This window comes from Apodemus sylvaticus, chromosome 13 (genome assembly GCF_947179515.1).
Source record: "Apodemus sylvaticus chromosome 13, mApoSyl1.1, whole genome shotgun sequence".
In the NCBI taxonomy this organism is placed as follows: Eukaryota; Metazoa; Chordata; class Mammalia; order Rodentia; family Muridae; genus Apodemus; species Apodemus sylvaticus.
The window spans coordinates 79,121,496-79,144,656 of NC_067484.1; the positions used below are offsets into that span (position 1 = coordinate 79,121,496).

The window sequence follows — 23,161 nt, forward strand, 5'->3', positions numbered from 1 at the left end:
TTGTTTCAGCTTTTTAAATTAATGTTCACATATTTCTTGTTTTCTTGCTTTGACTATTATTGATAAAATTTTTATGTATTCTCACAACTTGTTAATTTATAAAAAGCTTTAGAATTCTTCATGTATTTTATATTCATAAATATTATTGTAGTCCATTGGAAATTTCAGATAATTTTCTTCAATTTACTGCCTTTGAAGTAGATGGTCCTATAACCTATAAATGATACTGTCATTTTTTGGAATACAATATTGGCCAGTGTTTCATCACCCTAGCACATACCTAATACAGTCTACTTATAAACAAAATATTTGCTTGCTTTCATAATTTTGGAATATGTAATCTGTATTTCATTGTTCATTTTGCTTTGAATGAATTTATGGTGAGGTAGAAAAACATTCTGTGGCAAGGTGCTAGAGCTAAGCAAGCATTAATTCCCAGGGAGAGAGAGAATCACAGACCAGAGTCTTCAGTCATCTTCCAGTGTATGCACTGGTGTCCCAAATGCCTTATAGGCAACCATGCTTACAGATTTCTTCACCTCCATACATTGACCCAGGATGGGTACTTTGTTATTAACAGTGGGACTTTTTGAAGCAGGGAGAACTGCACTGAAAATCTAAACCGCTGTATTGATGCAACCTGATGAATAGATTATATTTCTTTTTTCTGATCTTTGACCTGCTTTCAGGGTGAATTATATTACTTGTTTTCCTAATGGTAAATTCATCCAGGAGTACATTCAGTAAGCCATGCTAGCTTATCAATAGAAGGTTTCATATGATAAAGGTTTTCTTTTATTTTTTACAACTGATATTTTTACAACAGCACTAGAGTTTTGGTAACTCTACAGTATGTTTATGCAAGCAGACATGCTTGAATATCTATAACCTAGCACATTGTCAGTTTTATTCCAGCTATAAAAAAAAAAAAGGAGTCAAAAAATCCCAACCAAAGTCAACTACAAAAACAACCCAAAGAGATAAACAAACGAAAAATAATAAAAAAAAAAAGCAACTTTGATTCTTTATAAACCTAGAGTGTTTAGATTAGATGTAAAGATGCTTGCATCATGGAGGTTTGATAGTAAAATCTATAAGACCTTGTCCCTGTCTCCACCATACTGTACTCACTAGAGACAGGGAGATGCACCTGAACGGATAGTGCACAGGCAAGGTAGTACAAATAGTAGTCACCTGGTTCATTTAATAGGAATTCAAACTAATGAATAAATTGTCTTAGCCTCCTTGTCTAGAAAGATCTGGATTTTATAGTTGTGTGTTTTGATTTCTCTTACCAAGAGCAGATTTCTGTTAAATTCTAGGATACCCCAAGATGAGAATCCCTGAGAACCTGTAGCCAAAATGTACTTAATTTGTTGCTGTTGTTGTTTTAATTTTGTTGTTTTGTTTTGTTTTGTTTGTTGTTTTGTTTGATGGGGTAGGGGAGACTGAAAGATATTCTTGCTGAGAACTCAAAGACTGGCTCAAGATATATATTGTTGGAAAGACAGATTGGTGTTAGATGTGCAGGAACCTAAGAGGGCTCAGACCCACTTGCATAATTTAGTGTTTCCATCCACAGGTGTTTCACTTATACCTAATATCAGGAATTGTCAAAAAAAAAAATACCTTGGAAGGTCCTACCAGTGGTTTTGACTGCATGAAGTGAATTCATAGTTTCTAAATCATCTCTGAGCTCCTGAGCTGGACCTGATTTAGCCAGGATTTTAGGCAAAGAAATTACGTTTAGTTTAGCCTACCTGGTTTATTTCATCCCTCAACGATGATTTTTCAACTCTGTGAGCCAAAAGCAGCAATGATGATTTATACAAGCCAAGGAAGAGAAAGGCACATCTCTATCTTATGAGTCTATTTACAAAGGGAATTACAGAGATACCTGCTTACCAGGAAAAAAAATCACAAAGTTGAGACAGTGAAAGTGCCATTAAGTCATTTTTCCATCCCTAGAACCTGGCAGGGAATTGTTCCCTGAGGTGCAATTCCCTGCTTCTCTTGCAGCCAGGTTTTAAACATCTTAAGCTAAAGCACTGCCCTGCCCTCCTCCAGCATTGACTATAGTGCCTCATAAATCTCTGTGGTCTGGGTCTCTCCTGATGCTTATTTCGTTATCCCTGGGAGGCGATGTAGTTGTGTCATGTGCTAAAGAAAAGAAAGCAAGTATTAGACCTGTGCATGTCCCACACACTGAATCTGTTAGCATCCTTTGCTGAGTTTCTTTAATTCGGAAACATTAAATCTTAAGGATGCCTCACTACTTCAGTGTGCATGCCTTTATTGCTCCCAGGGGCAGCATGGAGCCTTATTCTGTGACTCCTTCTTCTACTGAATGGCACTGGTGGATAGAACTAGTGCTTTGCATACACCATTGAAGCTTGAAGTGATGGCTCACAAGGAAGGCATGATTCATCCTCTGCCCTAACCAGTCTCCCAGCACAGTTTGCTTTAAGGTTGAGGATACATTAGATATCAGTTTCTAAAGAGACTTGTAATTCAGAAAAAGAGAATTCTAAGAGTTATTACACATAAGGTTTTGCTACACATTAACACCTATACCTGTGTTAAATTATCAGACCACCTATCCAGTAACTTAAAGAAGATTTAATGAAGCAAGATTCAATCAAAAAAGAATATATTAATCCATTTCTTATGAACGTAATTATCCCCCATCAAAGCTCATTCGTTAAAGTTCTAACACACAAAGTGAAAGTATTTTAATATTGTTTATTTAAACAGGTGGGAAGAGTTAAATGGGTTCACAACGACAAGGTGCTAATCCAAAAGGAGAATGACCTCAGCATAGGAGAAAATATCAGGAATAAGTGTTCATAGGAATGGGCCTTGTGAAGATACATGTCTAAATGTCCATGAACAAATCACAAAGAAGGGGTCTCGAACATCACCAACAGGCACCTTAATTTGGGAGACATTGCTTTAAGAACTGCAAGAAATCACAATGCTATTAGTCAAGTCATCCTAGGGATATTTATTTATTTATTTATTTAACAAAATAGCATGCATTATGTTCCTGCTAGTTCAAGTATTATTATCATCAACTTTTTAATGTAACACTTCTTTCAACACATATCCTTTTTATGTACTTACTCCAAAAAGCAACAACTAAAAGAAAGGATGTGTAGCATTACTTAAGATAACTCTCACTCGGTAACCCAGACTCAAAAGGTGAATCATGGTATGCACTCACTAATAAGTGGTTATTAACCTAGAAAACTGGAATACCCAAAACATAATCCACACATCAAATGAGATACAAGAAGAAAGGAGGAGCGGTCCCTGGTTCTGGAAAGACTCAGTGAAACAGTATTCGGCAAAACCAGAACGGGGAACTGGGAAGGGGTGGGAGGGAGGACAGGGGAAGAGAAGGGGGCTTACGGGACTTTCGGGGAGTGGGGGGGGCTAGAAAAGGGGAAATCATTTGAAATGTAAATAAATTATATCGAATAAAAAAATTAAAAAAAAGATAACTCTCACTCTAAGTGCACTTATTATTTTGTGTTGAAGATATTTATTTATTTATTTATTTATTTATTTATTTATTTATTTGCTTGCTTGCTCTGTCTTGCACTGTATCTGTCTGGTGGCAGGTAAATGCACAAGTATTAATGAATAATACGATGTCTGTTACATAGAACATATACTTTAAAACTGAGTCAAACAAGATGTAGGATTATTATTCTCTAAATCTCAGTGGTATTCTGGAGAGACTTATCACTTCTAACTTGGAGATACCATAGTTCAGGACTATCATCACATTTTCTTTTCATGAATAAATATATTTTGTTATTATCTTCAATTAAAGGGACTGACATGAGAGAAGATTATATGAGGTGAATATGCTGCTCTACTTACATTGTTAGAGTTCATATTTTCTATAATCTGTTATAATGGTCCTTGTTCTATAAAACATTTATGTTCATATTCCACAACTGTTTAACTATTCAGTGGTATATTATGGTATCCAAAGAAATAGTTCTAATCCTTTGTTGGTATCCTTAGATTGCCAGAGCATAGCTCTACCTGTTTCTTCCATTTTCAATCAGACTTGGCCCCATTCTTCCATGGTTGTCATTCATCTTCATGAAAATATGTCATAATACTTTTCCAAAAAGTACCTGATACCTTGCCTTTCTCCATATAGTAAACACAATCTACACTTTAAAATTCAATGCAAGTATCATGTTTCTGTGAAATCTCAAGACAAATGCAAATTAACTGGTCCTTCTTTCTACCAATTTTTTCCTAAGGCATTCTGAATATTCATTATCCTCCAATTTATGATGCTGTATGAGAATTTCGTGCAAAGGCCATTTGTCAATACATTCAAATGAATACCAATATCAATATAACTGATTAGAAAATAATTGTGTATTAATTTGGGAGAAGATGTTAAGCCTTTCCTCATTCTCGGTTGTTTTCATTTCTTTTTTCTTTTTCATGTCCTACCAAGTGTTCCCTTTGAAATCATATAAGGTGATTATGAATTATTAGTATGGCATGATGAAGAAGAAGAGTCTGACCTAAGCCTCAGAGTAAACATTGTTAGCCAAAAGCCACTAATCTTCATATTATATATTTTTATTATGTCCTCTTTTGTTTCATTTTATTTTACATATGTGTCTTGCTATGTACACATGCACACAATCATATCAGATCAGATCAATTAAAACTCAACTAACCTTGGTATAAAAGACTAAACTTGAGATTTCTGAAACAGCAGCAGTCTTAACAGCTAATCATCTTTCTAGCCAACATGCCATAGATTCTAAGATTTGATGAGAAATCTTAGAATTCTACATTGCAACATTGAAATCATTCTTACACATGCTATCATATAATAATTGAAAAGAGTATTATATAATTCACACAACCAATATACCTGGCAGTATGGTGTCAGTTTCATTCAGGGATGCTCATTCTTAGGCATTTGTCTTAGTCAGGATTTCTATTCCTGCACAAACATCATGACCGCGAAGCAAGTTGGGAAGGAAAGGGTTTATTCAGCATACAGTTACAAATTGCTGTTTATCACCAAAGGAGGTCAGGACTGGAACTCAAGCAGGTCAGGAAGCAGGAGCTGATGCAGAGGTCATGGAGGGTTGTTTCTTACTGGCTTGCTTCCCCTGGCTTGCTCAGCCTACTCTCTTATAGAACCCAAAAATACCAGACCAGAGATGGTACTACCCACAAGGGGCCCTTCCCACTTGATCACTGATTGAGAAAATTCTCCACAGTTGGATCTCATGGAGGCACTTCCCCAACTGAAGCTCCTTTCTCTGTGATAACTCCAGCCTGTGTCAAGTTGATACACAAAACCAGACAGTACGGCATTGGTTCCAATTATTTCACCTTCATTGGATAATGTTTTCATTTTTTTATCAGATACTTTTTCATTTACATTTCAAATACTATCTCCTTTTCCAGTTTCCCCTCCTAAAACTCACCAATTATCCCTCCTCCCACTGTTCACAAACCCACCCACTCCTGCTTCCCTGTCCTGCCATTCCTCTATACTTGGGCATCAAGCCTTCTTGGGACCAAGAGCCTCTCCTCCCTTTGAGGTCCAACAAGGACAACCCCTGCAACATAAGAAGCAGGGCAGTCCTGGGTCTCTCCATGTGTACTCTTTGGTTGATGGTTTATTCCCTGGGAGCTCTGGGGATACTGGTTGGTTCATATTGTTGTTCTTCGTATAAGAGTGCAAACCCCTTCAACTCCTTGGGTCCTTTCTCTAGCTCCTCAATTGGGGACCCTGTGCTCATTTCCATTGTTGGCTGAGAGCATCCCCCTCTGTATTTGTCAGGCACTGGCAGAGTCTCTCAGGAGAAAGCTATATCAGGCTCTTGTCAGAAAGCACTTGTTGGCATCCACAATAATGTCTGGGTTTGGTAACTGTATATGGGATGGATCCCCAGGTGGAGCAGTCTCTGGATGGTCTTTCCTTCAGTCTCTGATCCATATTTTTTCTCTGTATCTCCTCCTGTAGGTATTTTATTCCCTCTTCTAGGAAGGACCAGAGTATTCATACTTTGGTCTTCCTTCTTCTTAAGCTTCAGCTGGTCTGTGGAGTGTGTCTTGGGCATTCCTAGCTTCTGGGTTAATGTCCACTTATCAATGAGTGCGTACCTTGTGTGCTCTTTTGTGAATAGGTTATCTCACTCAGGATGATATTTTCTAATTCCATCCATTTGGCAAAGAATTTCATGAATTCATTGATATTAATAGCTGATTCTATTTGTAAATATACCACATTTTCTGTATCCATTACTCCGTTGAAAAATATCTGGGTTCTTTCCATCTTCTGGCTATTATAAATAAGGCTGCTATGAACATAGTGGAACTTGTTTCCTTGTTGTATGTTGGAATATCTTTTAGGTATATGCCCAGAGTAATATAGCTGAGTCTTCAAGTAATACTATTTCCAATTTTCTGAGGAACTGCAGACTGATTTCCAGAATGGTTGTACCAGCTTATAATCCCACCAACCAACAATGGAGGAGTGTTCTTTTTCTATGCATCCTCACCAGCGCCTGCCTACACCTGAGTTTTTGATCTTAGCCATTTTGCCTGGTGTGAGGTGGCATCTCAACATTGTTTTGATTTCCTGCATTTCCCTGATGACTAAAGATGTTGAATTCTTTAGGTACTTTTTGGCTATTTGATATTCCTCAGTTGAAATTTTTTCATTTGGCTCTGTACCCCATTTTTAATAGGGTTATTTGATTCTCTGGAGTATAACTTCTTGAGTTCTTTGTATATATTGGATTTTAACCCTCTATTGGATGTAGGATTGGTAAAGATCTTTTTCTAATCTGTTGGTTGCTGTTTTGTCCTATTGGCAGTGTCTTTTGCCTTACAGAAGCTTTGCAATTTTATGGATTAGACAACTATTTGTACTAAAGATAACTTGAAAACACAGCCTACCTTAAAGACTTGAGAGAGAGAGAGAGAGAGAGAGAGAGAGAGAGAGAGAGAGAGAGAGAGGAGAGAGAGAGAGAGACAGAGACAGAGAGAGAGAGACAAAGACAGAGACAGGGAGATGTTTAAGGGGATAATATACCATTTGGGTCAGCCTTTGTCAGTTATAACAGAATAAGACTTTCAACTTAGAAGTTGTGAAGATAACTAAGAGATTGTAAGAGACAGCAAACTAGAGACCATCATGAAGGAAAACACACACATAGATTTCTCCTCATAAGCTCCCTGAGAATTCTGTAGGAGAGAAATTTTCTTTGGTTAACCAGCATTTCAGAAATATTGATCATTTACTTCATGCAAAGCAACTACAGACAGGGCTTAGAAAATCTGTCCTGATACCATCCCCAACCTCAACCCCCAGCCCCTGCCACCCAGACACTATTTTAACCATATTGGCTATCTGTGAATGTGGGCAATAGCTGATGGGAAAAAAATATTGCAAAAGGATTCTGCATGCTTCATAATTTCTCTGCATGAGATAGTTTCATAATAAAGATCTGAAGTGTAAATAAATCAAATATCTGAAATGTAAATAAAGTAAGTAAGTATCTAATAAAAATGGGAAAGAAAGAGTAATGTACATTCTTAATGCACCTCATTTCAGATACCATACTTCCTGCCAGTGAATCCTTAAACTGTGTCAAATATTGAAAGCAGTGGAGAGGGATGAAAAGAAAAAAGAGGACACCAGAAAGAAGAGAAGGAAAGATAGAAGATGAAGTTGATGAAATGTGAGAAAAACTGGATACCAAGAAGGAAGTTAAAAGAAAGTAAAAAAAGAAAAATAAAAAGAAACACCACCTGTCACATGTATCCAACTAGTCTCACTGAAGTTTCAGTAGCTGGCATTTCATCTGTCATATGAAAACATTTTCAATACCGTCTACCAACACAGCACTAAATTCTGGACTACCATTAATGTCAACCCATTTATAATTTTGGCTTGCAGCGCTACAAAAAGGCAGATGACAGCCCACTATTTCACACCTGCTGCTGAAATGAATAAAAATGACTGAAATCTTTAAAACCACAAGAAAGTGGGAAGGGAAAAGAAATAAAGCAAAGGGTGACTACACTGTAAAAACCAATGGAAACTCCCTGCTTACCTTGAGTTTGAGGCCCAGGCCTGAGATAAGATGACTTCAATAGATCTAGTAATATGTATGGAAGAGCCCACAAGGAGAAGCTGACATGTTTGGGAAGATTCTTGTCTATGTCTGATTGGTGTGATTTACACAGCTACTTCCAACTTTGTAGCTTATTCCCATCAACAGGATTGTCCATTGCCCAAATAAATAAATAACTTTCTCAATATTCTATTGTAAACCTTGGTTTATGAAAACATTATGCATACACATTTATCTGTGCTTATTTACTTATTTATTTGCTTATTTTATGGTTACTTTTTATATTTCTGTCTCAAAAGTATATACAGCACAATGAGGCTATATCAAGTATTAAACTCCAGTATAATTACTAAATTTGATGCTTAAATTAATTTAATACCCACCCTAAGAACAGTGAGAAATATTTTCATAATTAGTTGCAGTAGTTATGAACCTTCAGTTTTGTATGTCCTGCCACTATCGTGATAATGATGTCTAAATCATGCATCTTTAAGGGGGACAGGGAAAAATCCTCTGTTTACTATAATATCAGGATATTGTTTGCTTTCCTCATTTTCCCATGGAGCATATACTTACTTTTACTATAACTCCAAGATATGATTTTCCTTGTGCTTGTTTTCTTATGTCCACTGACTACATTGAATAAATGGAATGTAAACGTGCTAAAGTCTAAACATATAATAGTCTTTGTTTTAATATTATCAAATAATTTTAGAAAATCTCCAATTATTCATGACTAATAATTTAGTAGATTTCCCTTTTAATTCTTTCTTATTCGCTTCATAAAACATAAACCCAGATTAACTAGAATGATATTAAAATAAACTAAACTCAATTTACATTAAATCAAGAATAAAAACACCCAGCCATGTACATTTCATCTTAAAGGAAGCCAAGAATCAAAGATATTTTTGTAGAGCCCATTTCTGTCATTTTTCTTTGGTTTAGCTAAAGAAAAGATGAGAATTTCAGAGAGAGGCATGCCAATGACCCTTTGTGGAAGGGAGTGTTGTGCCTTTTTACTTCTCTCCACAACAGAAATGCCAGGCCTCATTGCAAGAACTTTAGTAGAGATCAGTGGGCATTACAGCAAACTTCATCTCCTTCATTAGTAAAATAGCTATTGAGGGTTGTTCTAGCTGATCTGCTCTCATTCCTATCCAAGAGAAAGCAGACAAAAAGAAAGGTACTCAGAGACTTCTATCATTGAAGTATCAAAGGAATATAAAATATTTCTTATAGGGTAACAATGCCCTCAAAATAAAACAGCCTTGAAATATTTGTAGAAAACATGTCTTTGATTTCATGGATGTGCACAACACAGGGGACAAATCACTACCAAGTATTTGAATTTTGAGAGGACAGAGAGAAACAAAAGGCACTGAGTAAAATCTCATTTCTCAAAAGTCCACATGTTCCACACTGAGTAATCTCTAAGATGCCAATGATGCAGAGGCTTTCTAAAGACTCTCAGCTAAGGAAGAAACTTCAACTTTGAGCAGCTTCCAAATTTTCAGCCTCTGAGACGGAGGCTGAAATAGAAGAGACAGAAGACAGTCTCTTCTTTACTTGAATGGACTGCATTCCTCTTGTCAAAAGAAGATTCACTAACCAAAAACAGGCTCATTGTGTTTAGGAGACAGGAAATTTGACATAGCAAGAGTTGAAAGTAATGATTAGTAAGAAAATGAATATAAGTATTTCAAATATGTTAAACTCCTCAACTTAAACTCTAATTGCATGGTCCATAGTAACAATGTCTCAAACATGAGATCACACCATTATAAAATGCATTTCTAAAAATTATCAATTAAAATATGCCTCTAAGGATAATGCTAAGTAAGAAATTTCCACAAAGCAACAATATATCTTTATTGTTTTGCACCTGACCACTAACAAATTCCTCTTTGGAATCTTGCCAGATTTATATATATATATATATATATATATATATATATATTATATATATATATATATATATTTGTCAATGAGTGTACAATGAATGTTTGTACCTGCAAATGACCAATACACTACATCATACCTTGGGCTGTCAGAATTCTCTAATTAAAAAGAATTGTCTCTGAAACACTCATCCTTGGCATAGCTAGGAAAGCTTGTCAACAGAGCGTGATTTGTAGAACACAGGGAGGGGAGAGCAAGTGTGCTGTCATCCATCTTCACTGAGAAAATATCTAGAGGCAGTTTGTACAATTTGTCCAGTGGATAAGCAGTCAGATGCCCTGACTGTCCTGAATTATCTACCTAGGTTGAGAAGCCTCTTCCTAAAAAATACATAGATTGCTTTCCAAGCTTCTGTCAAACCAAATCTTGATATGTGGAAGCATGAAATTATAGAGAAAGACAGAAAGGACCTTCAGTTTTACTTAGTGTAAACTTTGTAATTTATTGGTGAATAAATTTAGTCACAGATAAGTTGAATGACTTGTCCAAGGTCTAGCAGGTCATAACTCAGTTCTCCTTTTTGCAGACTAGTCATTTTCCTCAAACATGTCTTCCTAAAGAATATTTGTTAACGTACCCCAAGCATATTCTCAAGTTCGAATCAGAAGAACCTAGCTATAGAAGGGGGCATATAAAAATTCCTTTATTGAATGAATATGAAAAGCTACCAAGTCAATTACCTTTCCTTCTGGGAAAAACACAGAGGGGGAAACATTCAAAAATCATTTTACAGACTTATCATATCCAAATTTCTCTGAAGTACATTTATTTGTTTTGTTGAAACAGATCTATAAAGGCCGCCATGTTGTTGGGTAAGAGTGGGTTTATGAAATATTGACAAATATGAAATGATTGTCATCAGTCACTGTCAGAAGAGAAGGAGTCTCCTCCTCTCTTTTACAAATGATCCAATTAAAGGAAACATGTTGGCTATAAAAGTCAAAATCAACAATGCTCTGTACACTGACAACCCATCCAACATATAAAATCAATAGTACATTCTGTCTGCATCCAGCACAAAGAGACACTGTGACTTCCCTACCTCTTTAGTCAAATATGACACTCTATCAATCGATCAAAACTCAGTATTTATTGAGCAAGAGTTTTGAAGAACGCAAACTGCACTAGACCCTTACAACCCTCCCCATATTATTTCAATATATTTTAAACTTAAAGGCATAATACTTGAGAATGTTCCATTGTTCACAGTGCTTTCTGGGTAATCATTACAGAGTTTGATATTAACTCTATTTAAAAGATTATAAAACACTGTAGAGCTAGAAGCAGAAATGTCTAATCGCAGATTTTAATTTTACTTTTCTCTATTTCATGGCTTCCTGAAAGTTCTCTATTCAGTGTGACAAGCAAGGATATACAGATGGTTGTGACTAGTCATCATGTTTTCACTAGAACTAAAAATAATATAAAGGGGGAAACTGCATAAGTACTAGAGATGAACAAATTATGAGTTTAACATAAATAAAATCCAAAACAGATCTTCATAACTGATGCCTTATAGAAAGGACAGCAGATGTGGTTAGAGTTTCAATGTGAACCTTTGTGTCCAATGAGTGTGAATCAAGTACTTTTCTTATCTGTACTTCAAGTTCCTTTAAAACCTAGGAGAGATCATAGCTGGCCCGATGTTGTTTGTATATGGCTGCCGAGAGTCAGTTTTCTTCAGAGGTATGATCTCTGACCTCCTATGGATGGCACTATATTCATATGCATAGAGGTAGTATTAATTATACTTGATGGTTATAGAATAAGAGGCAGAACAAAGCAGAAGAAAAGAAAAGAAGAGAAGGAAGATTCGAAGAAGGAGCTACTGGAGGGGGTCAGAAAAAAGAGGTGAATTTGAGGGAAAATTTAGTTGGATAGTTCTGGGAGAAAGTGCAGACTAAAAAAGTTGGGTGTCCTAAATATATTATATATGTTTATACAATTATTAAATATTAAGACCAAGAGTGAAAACACAAAAGAACAAAATAAGGGAAAAAGAGGAGAAAGAAAGAAAGAAAGAAAGAAAGAAGAAAGAAAGGAAAGAAAGAAAGAAGAAAGAAGAAAAGAAAGAAAGAAAGAGAAAAAGAAAGAAAGATAGAAAAGAAAGAGAAAAGAAAGAAAGAAAGAAAGGAAGGAAGGAAGGAAGGAAGGAAGGAAGGAAGAAAGAAAGAAAGAAAGAAAGAAAGAAAGAAAGAAAGAAAGAAAGAAAGAAAGAAAGAAAGAAGGAAGGAAAGAAGGAAAGAAGGAAAGAAGGAAAGAAGGAAAGAAAGAAAGGGGCAAGAGAGGAAGAGAAAGGGAAGAAACAAGGAAGGAAGAAAAGAAGGAAGATAGAAAGAAAGAATCAATCAATCAAAGAAACAAACAAACAAAGAATATGATGTCATTGAAGGGTGAGAAAGGGAACAGGCTTAATGGTTAACCAGAACTACAAATAGGCTAATCCTGTAGAAGAAAAGCATAGTGCATCATGTTTTAGACGTGATGTTTCCACACTTGGAGCATATTATCTATCAGGAGAGAGCATGTAAACATGGACAACATTTTTTAATGGCAATCATCAGTGTATAAACAAAGAATGTTCTCCTTTGTTCTTGATTCATATTATTTTCTGGATGCTGAACTCTAATTCCTATAGATGGAAATCTGTGTCTGTTTCTGTGGTCTGGTATCTGTTCCCTCACTTTCTCCCTTATTTTACCTCCTTTTATTTCTTTTTCTGTATTTCCCATCAAGCACCTATTCTTTGAATAATAGCTTATAATTCTTTTTTATTTGTTTAATTTGTAATTTTCTTCAGATATTCTGTATTTTCTGTCTCACAGACATACTAAAATATGTGAACCTTTATTTAAGAATTCATAAATATTCTACCAACCCTAATGCTTTACCCTTTTGGGAAATAAGAATAGTGTGAAAACTATCACCTATTACCATATATTTTGAAAATAAATGGAAATTATTAGCTTTCACATTTGTCATAAAATTATATTAAGAATACTCAAAATATAACTTATTAAAATTATATACCCAATATTTTATAGAGAATATAGGTACAATTAAATCCAGTGATTAAAGAAGCAGCTAGATGGAAATGCATAACTATAACAAAAGACTTTCACTATTTGCCAGAAAGGTATTAGGCAATTTTCCTATCAGTATTTTGCACTTCTCTTCCCACTTTTCCTTTGTTATCCCCACATACCTCTGATCAACAGAGAAATATTTTAAAGCATACCAGAAACTTAAGCAAGTGATTAGCACTCAGATGTTATTAGGCACTGCACATGTGTTTACTTACATGCTATAGAAAGTGCAAACACTGTTATTTATGAAGCATTAATAACCATCCTTGGCATTATTCTTGCTTGTTGCCTATGACTCATGATAGTGTTACCTGGAGCCCTTCTACCCTAACAAAGATGTGCTACTCACATTCTATTTTAGAGATGAAAACTCTGAAATTGAAATCTTTCAATAGAGCCCTTCCTAGAACCATGTGTTTGTAATACCATCATTTTGAAGGCCAAAGCAAGAGGACTGTTCCATATTCAAGGCCAGCCTGAGCTACATATGCTGTATCTGTTACTTGGTTACTGTCCAGGATGTGAAGGTAAGACCCTAATGCTGAAGAAACCACACATTTGAGATACAAACCATGAAGGAGTTGAGCTGGAAGTGATCTGCAAGCCACCTTCCTGAGTATTAGCCATGGTAGTACCTAAAGAATCCATGTAAGCTTCCAAGAGAGAGAAACAATTTAAAGTCTTACCCAGATGGGAATCCAATGAAACCCAAAAAATAAATACAAAAAGATAACCTCATTGGTATATTAGTAATATTTTAACTTTGTTAAGAACCAACAGCTGTCTGTCTAGTTAAAAATAGGGCCAATTTTATCAGAGGATTTTCATACATGGTATTGTAAACCTAGCCAAATAACAATGGGTGGGGGAGTTCATGCTTCCTAGAGGAGAACTACTTATTGCTACATGATTGAACACTATAATTTCAAGTCTATTCTAATATTTATGTTTATACCCACAGAGAAGTATAGGTCTCAGTCCATAACTACAGCAGAAGAAGACCACTACAATAACCTGCAACTAGTAAAACTGGAGACAATAGGTGGTAACTTTCAGAAACATGGTTAAAACATCTTTACTACACCTCTTACAATGAAGATGCAGGGAATATAGACAATTAGACATCCACATTAGTGATTACTGTACTGATTCATGGATCTTGCAGATATATATTAATAGCACCTCTTTGTATAGGAGGAAGAAGCAACCAAATGGCAAGACTGTGAGTTGTGCAGGGTGAATTTGACATGAGTATTATCACATTTTTCACATGACAACTCCAGCTCATAAAACACTAACTTAACTGTTTAATCGTACCTTCAAATATGTCTGATTTGAATAGAAACTTGATGACAATGTCCCTGTTTCCAAGAAATTTTAATGAAAAGAAATCTAAGTATTTGTACACCAATGATTATGATTCCTGAAACAATTAAGAAATTCATTAATTACATATTTCACATTTTAAGTGAACTAAAGAATCAAGGCTATGTATTTCATAGTTTACTGTTTTAGCAATTTGTAAATAGCAAGACTGAGTAAATCAGCCAATTCATTTGTGAAGAAAAGAAATAAAGTGTAATTATTCTGTTTTCTTTTCACAACTCTGTCCAACTCTATTCCCTTGCATTGAACATGGCCATAGTATCTACAGTCCCTCCCTCTGTCTTCTTCTGTTGTATACTAGTATTCTTAATAAGTATAAAGATGTAAGTAAACAACAGAATCAATATACATGAGTGTGCAGGTATATGGATAGGAGGTTCACTTTGATTCTTTAGGATATATAACTGAAGGTGTTTAAATGGATTACAGGAATGTTCTACTTGGAATTTTCATAGTGGATGTGTTAGTTACATCTCACCAGCAGCATAAAAAATATTTTTGTTTGTATTTTTAGAGTTATAGAACATCATTAAGCCTGGACTCATGGGTGAATAATATTCCATTTTATATATATGTATGGTAATAAAATTTACATATTATGTAATTTTATAATAATTAATTATATGAAATTATATATTATATAATTTTACTTTTCATTAGCCATTCATCTATATCCATCTTGCAATAAACAATTCTATAAATTTACATTCTTGGTTATAGTAAAAGAAATCAATAAACAAGGAGGTGCAAATCTATCTTAGGGAATGGATCTAAAGAAAATGCAGAAAAATGAATGGACTTGCTAAGAATAATATTACGAACACATAATATCAGAAAAAGTAAATGACAGCTTTTTTTAAAGCAGAATCTCATCAAAAATATGCATATATGCAAACAAATTTCCATGTGGGTCAGTACAGCATGAACAAAAGAAAACCAGAAAAGTTAAATATAAATGCTTGAGAAAAGAGTAAAGGCAGGTGGTTTATACTGGTTAGGACAGAAGATATAAGCTAATCAGTTTTTAAGTTTTGAATTTGTCAGGAATATTTTGATGGTAGTTAAGTCCACAAAATATATTTGATGTTGAAGGTGTAAAATTCAATATGAAGCTTGGCAGTTCTGTTCCAAATGTCAATCTTAAGTCTATGCCATTTCATTAAGTTGTACAGACTTTGGTTCTTTTACTTTTCAGTCTTTTATGTTTTTATTTGCAAGGTTTTATTATAAAAATTTTTATTACTAAGAAAAAATACTAGACTTAGTAAGAAATTTAATGAGCCACCAAGGCCTATTTTTTTTACAATATATAAGCAGTTCTTTTCATAGTTCAAGTAGTCAATTAGAAAAAAATATGCAAATATTTCAAGAGTTAGAGCCATTTGTATAATCACCTTTTACGAAATCACTTTCCATCCAATGACTGTTTTTCCTGTTGTTGTCCATTTTAATGAAAGTATCTTTTGAATATCTTTTCATATTGAAATATGATTAGAATTGTATTGTCATATAGTAAGCAATCAAAACTTAGAATAATATTTGAGCTATCAGCAGGCTGCCATTAAAAAGGTAATGAGGTTATTTTACCTCTATTTGTATATTGTTTTTATACTTTGAGAGACTGAGTGGGAATTCTAAGAAACATGTGAGTTGTAATTAATTACAGATACTCAGATGAGCCAGTTCCTGACAAAGAAAAGCTGTAATACTAAAACTGCTTTGGATACAAGAAACAATTTATTTTAGAGAAGATGCCAAGAGGATCTTTAAGAAACCTGGGCTGATTTCTGAGTTCGAGGCCAGCCTGGTCTATAGAGTGAGTTCCAGGACAGCCATGGCTACACAGTCCTACCCAATCCTGCTGGTTTACTTAAGGCCACACCATTAGAAGAACAGCTTGTAGCACCAAGGTCTTTTGATAGCAACTCAAATTATCCCACTATTGTCCCTGCTCTTGCATACTCAAGTAAAGCAGTTATAGTCTACATTCATGAAATGCTATCTTTGTGTGCTCAAGTACAATGGCTTCATTTTCGCGTATACAAACTAAAATTGTTACAGTTCTCTCACTTTGCCTGAGAAAATGTTTAAGTTCAGAATGAATAAGCAATTGGCCTAGAGTCTCATAGTGGGGCAGACCCCTTATCTTCGTGGAAAAAAATTTAAAGTTCAAATTTATTCATGTCAGAACCAGCAAAGAATGAAATACCACATTTTGTGATGCTCTGGGAGACATTTGGCAATAATATAAGGGAGCATGTGAGCTATTTGAATAAAATATTGTAACGGAATAGAATTAGAATCTATTCGTAACCACCCTATTTCTGCCTCTTATATACCAATTCCAATATAACCACTTTCTTTCTCCATAAAACTTCTTCATAATCCCTTTTCTCCTGGTTTAACATTCCTACCAATGGTAGTTAAGAATTCATCCAGTTTTTAATCTGAATTTAATGAGCCCTATAGCTATGCAATTGTGTGATTGACTAGTATACATTAATATTATTTTCTCTTTCAATTTGACCTGTGTGCACTTTTAGTCTTCTGACTCTCTAAGTCAGTTGTCTACTGTATGTTTTTCAAGGACTCTTAAAGGACCTACATCTTCATATGCACACACATATTCTTTCCTCACAAACTCACATAACTGTCATATACTATGTTGACTAAACAAATTGTTAAGTGTTAAAGCCTTAGTAGTCCAGCATTTAATACTTAAAACTGGCTGACAAAAGCAAGCCCAAGAGAATAAATTTGACATATGAAAGGCCAGTGAATTTGGTAAGTAGATGTAATATCACATCACAATAAGTATTTTCCATGATTCGGTCTCCTCAGTCAAAAGGAGCACAAATACTGTTTAAAGTGGGTCAGGATGAAGTATTACTTTGACCAAATATGGTACAAATTTGCCTTATTTCAGAGAACATGCTTTCTTAAGGTTTTTAAGATTGATCATTCCTTACTGCTTCTATAGTTGAAAGTACTAGTGTGATCTTTAGCATAGAGAAATAACGGCAATGGCCAGTTTGTCTTTCCATCTCAGCAATTGTTTTATGCCTTGCATCTCTTAATGCTTATCTTTGGTACCAGAAGTTTAGAGGAACCATGAGGAGTGCTAGGTGGGCTTTTGCTCTGGAGCCTTATACAAATAAGGGACATTTAAAGGTGTAGAGCTTGCATGCTCAGAATCATGTTCATGGTCCACATAGTTATCAGATGGCTGGTAATGAATATGGGGATCTGAGAACTTTGAGCAACAACATTCTATCTAAATATGTCTTCCATTGTTATTAATGTTATGTAGTCATTTAATCATAATGGCCATGGGAGTTAGGTTTCCATATAGGAACTCCATGGTTTGATATGCCATGCTTCCAAATTAAAATAATAAACCTTCAAGTAGAATGCTGGCATCTTAGACACTTTCCATACACTACTTCTGAGTTAGGGGCTCTTGAATGCACTTATAGGACACAACAATACCGTCTACATGAAGTTAATAATTAGCCCACAGAAATGGTATTTAGATTACTTTTTCATGGGGAAAACATCGCCATCTTAGCCATTAAATGAAAAAAGAGAATCTGTTTCTGTTTCATTCTCTCTCTGCCTGTAAATTAACATCTTCATTTCCCTGATAGCATCAGGGCATGAAAGTTATGTTTCCAATTTTTCATTCATCTTGCCTGCTACCCCACTAAGGACTAAGTGAATGCTCTTCGGTTTTACTTTTAAAAAATAATAACCCATGCTTATTTGGATGACTTTCTCTACTATGGCTCCAGAGAAAGTGGTACTGAGGCTGCAGTGACACTGTTAAACATGCAAATGACATTCTAATTGCAAAGCCTTCTTGGCTCACCTGGGATATCACTCCTAAAATCACATTTCAGTAATTTATTCTCTCAGTTCCCCAAATAATTGGCTTGAGGTCATGGTTGGTGTGAGAGACAGCATCTCTCTTGCTAAATCTACAGTAAATTTGATTTTAAAAATATCCCTTTTCTTTTTTCTGTACTAGTTTGTTCTAAAAGAAATTTCACATTAGACATGGCCAAATGGTGATGATTTCCTCTGATTTAAATGGGCATCTGGGTCTCCCTGGAGACAACTAAGAAATAATTACAAGTTTCTACAAGGTTATTGACACGTTTTATTAGTTCATAACCAACTAGCCCAGGACATGGGAAAACCACAATCACCAAATGGGAAAAAAAAATAACCAAAGAATAAAAATATGCAAATAAACTTAGTTTTTATGGGGGCCATTGTTAATGTAATAATTTGTCTTTATATTACAGTTTTCTATGGCTCAACAAGATAAGAATTTTGAATCACTTATAGACTCCCAGCCTAATTTTTGGAGTCGGGGTCAGCACCATATAGTTGGAATATGAATAGACACTTAAAAGTTTTCATACTTCTTCAGCCCATTTTTTCTCATTCAAGGAAAATAAAAGGTTCCATTACAGTTATTATAATGAGTTCATTGATGTTACTATTTTAAAATTAAATAGGTAAAGGCAAACAACCATTTTTTCCTGTTACATGGTAGGAGGAAGGCAATGATAGATATCAGAACACAAGTGATATGATAGGAGAAATGGAAAAGTCAGGATCTCTTAGGCAGGGAGAAGATTAAAAGAAATTGGAGGGCTGCCTGCAGGGACAGAAAAGGGTGAATAGGTACTGTATCACCCTGAGCTTTAGATCTCTGGTGGTGCAAACCGCCAGGGGTCTGCCTGCGCCAAGGAACTGAGCACATAGGAGGTTTGTCTGCCAGCCCACCAGGTGTGGGGCCTGTGTCCTGCCCAGAAAGCAACAGAGGAAGAGATTCCCTGTGGCCATATTCGCTCCCAGCCTGGACAGAAAAGCATCACTACGTACTGTATCACCCTGAGCATTAGATCTCTCGGGGTGCAAATCTCCAGGGGTCTGCGTGCACTCAGGAACTGAGCACATAGGTGGTTCATCTGCAAGCCAGTCCATCACAGGACCTGTGTCCTAGGTGAGAATCAACAGAGGGAGTGACCCCCACCACACCATCTTTGCTCCATAAAAGAGCAGACAGAGAACACCTGGTTGACCTTGACAACCTAAGTATAACATAGCTTGAGGCAAGACTGAGCAAGACTCCAAAGGCACAAAAGAGGAAGGCAGCATATCCGTAATCTGTGCCAGAGGAAACCCAGTCATCCAGTGTTGCAGAAATAACCTTAAAGATCCACAGTAGGTTGAAGCACCAGCCAGTGACAATAAGACCATCTAACACCTGGGAGAACTAGATGGCTAAAGGCAAACATAGGAACGTTACTAACAGAAACCAAGGCATTATGGCAGCATCTGAACCCAATTCTCCAAAAATAGCAAGTCCTGGATACCCCAACACACCAGAAAAACAAGATTTGGATTTAAAATCACTGGTCATGATGCTGGTACAGGAAAACATGAAGGACATACTTAAAGAAATTCAGGAGAAAATGGATCAAAAATTAGAAGCCCTTACAAGGGAAACACAAAAATCATTGAAAGAAATTCAAGAGAATACAAAAACCAATAAGGAGGAAATGCAAAAATCACTTAAAGAAATACAGGAGAACTTTGATCAACAGGCAGAAGTCATGAAAGAGAAAACACAAAAATCTCTTAAAGAATTAGAGGAAAACACAAACAAGCAAATGATGGAACTGAGCAAAAACTTCCAGGATCTAAACACAGAAGTAGAAACAACTAAGAAAGCACAAAGGGAGACAACTTTGGAGATAGAAAACCTTGGGAAGAAATCAGGGACCATAGACGCAAATATCAACAACAGAATACAAGAGATAGAAGGAAGACTCTCAGATGCCAAAGATACCATAGAAACCATAGATTCAACAGTCAAAGAAAATGCAAAATGCAAAAAGCTTGTAACCCAAAATATCCAGGAAATCCAGGACACAATGAGAAAGCCAAATCTAAGGATTATAGGCATTGATGAGAGTGAAGATTTACAAATTAAAGGGTCAGCAAATGTCTTCGACAAAATTATGGAAGAAAACTTCTCTAACATAAAGAGAGAGATGCCCATGAATATACAAGAAGCCTACAGAACTCCAAACAGACTGGACCAGAACAGAAATACCTCCCGTCACATAATAATCAAAACCCCAAATGTACTAATCAAAGAAAGAATACTTAGGGCAGTAAGGGAAAAAGGGCAAGTAACATATAAAGGAAGACCTATCAGAATTACACCATATTTCTCACCAGAGACCATGAAAGCTGGAAGATCCTGGGCGGAGCTCATGCAGACTCTAAGAGAACACAAATGCCAGCCAAGACTACTATACCCAGCACAACTCTCAATTACTATAGATGGAGAAACCAAGATATTCCATGACAAAAACAAATTTACACAATATCTTTCCACAAACCCAGCCCTACAAAGGATAATAGGGGGAAAACACCATTACAATGAGGGAAACTATACCCTGGAAAAAGCAGGATATTAAGCTTCTTTCATCAAACCCAAAGAAGATAACCACACACGTATAAATTTAAAATAAAAAATGATAGGAAGCAATAACCACTACTCCTTAATATCTCTTAACATCAATGGACTCAATTCCCCAATAAAAAGACATAGACTAACAGACCTGTTACATAAACAGGACCCTACATTTTCCTGCATACAGGAAACACACTTCAGTGTCAAAGACAAAAACTACCTTAGAGTAAAAGGCTGGAAGACAATTCTACAAGCAAATGATCCCAGGAAACAAGCCTGAGTTGCCATTCTAATATCAGATAAAATTGACTTTCAACCTAATGTCATCAAAAGAGACATGGAAGGTCACTTCTTGCTGGTCAAAGGAAAAATCCAACAAGAAGAACACTCAATCCTGAACATCTATGCCCCAAATACAAGGGTGCCCCATTCATAAAAGAAACTTTACTAAAGCTCAAAGCACACATTGCACCTAACATAATAATTGTGGGTGACTTCAACACTCCACTCTCACCAATAGACCTATCAGGAAAACAGAAACTAAACAGGGAGACAGTGAAACTAATTGAAGGTTTGGACCAATTGGAGTTAACAGATATATATAGAACTTTTCATCCCAAAGCAAAAGAATATACCTTTTCTCAGCACCTCATGGTACCTTCTCCAAAATATATCATATAGTTGGTCACAAGACAGACCTCAACAAATATAAGATTGAAATAATCCCATGCCTCCTATCAGATCACTATGGAGTAAATGTGGTCTTTAATAAAAATAAAAACAACAGAAAGTCCACATACACATGGAAACTGAACAATACTTTACTCAATGATACCTTGGTCAAGGAAGAAATAAAGAAAGAAATAAAAGATTTCTTAGAATTTAATGAAAATGAAGGCACAACATACACAAATCTATGGAACACAATGAAAGCAGTGCTAAGAGGAAAACTCATAGCTTTGAGTGCCTCCAAAAATAAATTCGAGAAAGCATACACTAGAAGATTAACGGAACAACTGAAAGCCCTGGAACAAAAAGAAGCTAATTCACCCAGGAGGAGAAGAAGACAGGAAATCATCAAACTTAGGGCTGAAATCAATCAAGTAGAAACCAAGAAAACCATACAAAAAATCAACAAAACTAAAAGCTGGTGCTTTGAAAAAAATCAACAAGATAGATAAACCCTTAGCCAGACTAACCAAAGGGCACAGAGAAAGTATCCAAATTAACAAAGTTAGAAATGAAAATGGAGATATTACAACAGAAACCAAGGAAATTAAAACATCATCAGATCCTACTTCAAAAACCTATACTCAACACAACTGGAGAATCTGGAGGAAATGGACATTTTCTTAGACAGATACCAATTACCAAAATTAAACCAGGATCAAATAGACCATCTAAACAGACCCATAACCCCTAAAGAAATAGAAGGGGTCATAGATAGGCTTCCAACCAAAAAAAAGCATAGGACCAGATGGTTTCAGTGCAGAATTCTATCAGGCCTTCAAAGAAGACTTAACACCAATGCTCTTCAAACTTTTCCAACAAAAAGAAACAGAAGGAACACTACCCAACTCCTTCTTCGAAGCCATTATTACGCTGATACCAAAACCACACAAAGATCCAACTAAGAAAGAGAATTTCAGGCCAATTTCCCTTATGAATATCGATGCAAAAATACTAAATAAAATTCTTGCCCACCGAATCCAAGAACACATCAAAACGATCATCCACCATGATCAAGTAGGCTTCATCCCAGGGATGCAGGGATGGTTCAATATAAGGAAATCCATAAATGCTATCCACTACATAAACAAACTCAAAGAAAAAAAAAACCACATGATCATTTCATTAGATGCTGAAAAAGCATTTGACAAAATTCAGTATCCTTTCATGCTAAAAGTCTTAGAAAGGACAGGAATTCAAGGCCCATATCTAAACATAGTAAAAGCAATATACAGCAAACCGGTAGCCAACATCAAACTAAATGGAGAGAAACTTGAAGCAATCCCACTAAAATCAGGGACTAGACAAGGCTGCCCCCTCTCTCCAAATCTTTTCAATATAGTTCTTGAAGTCCTAGCTAG

At 35.7% G+C, this 23,161-nt stretch overlaps 1 long non-coding RNA gene across 1 annotated transcript in view; it reads left to right on the forward strand.

Moving 5' to 3' along the window:
- The window catches only part of LOC127663787 (uncharacterized), a 46,392-nt gene extending 38,064 nt beyond the window's left edge, over positions 1–8,328 (forward strand). The window contains exon 3 of the long non-coding RNA XR_007973017.1: positions 7,619–8,328. This is a non-coding gene — a long non-coding RNA (uncharacterized LOC127663787). The remainder of the gene's footprint in view (positions 1–7,618) is intronic.
- Positions 8,329–23,161: the final 14,833 nt, after the last annotated feature.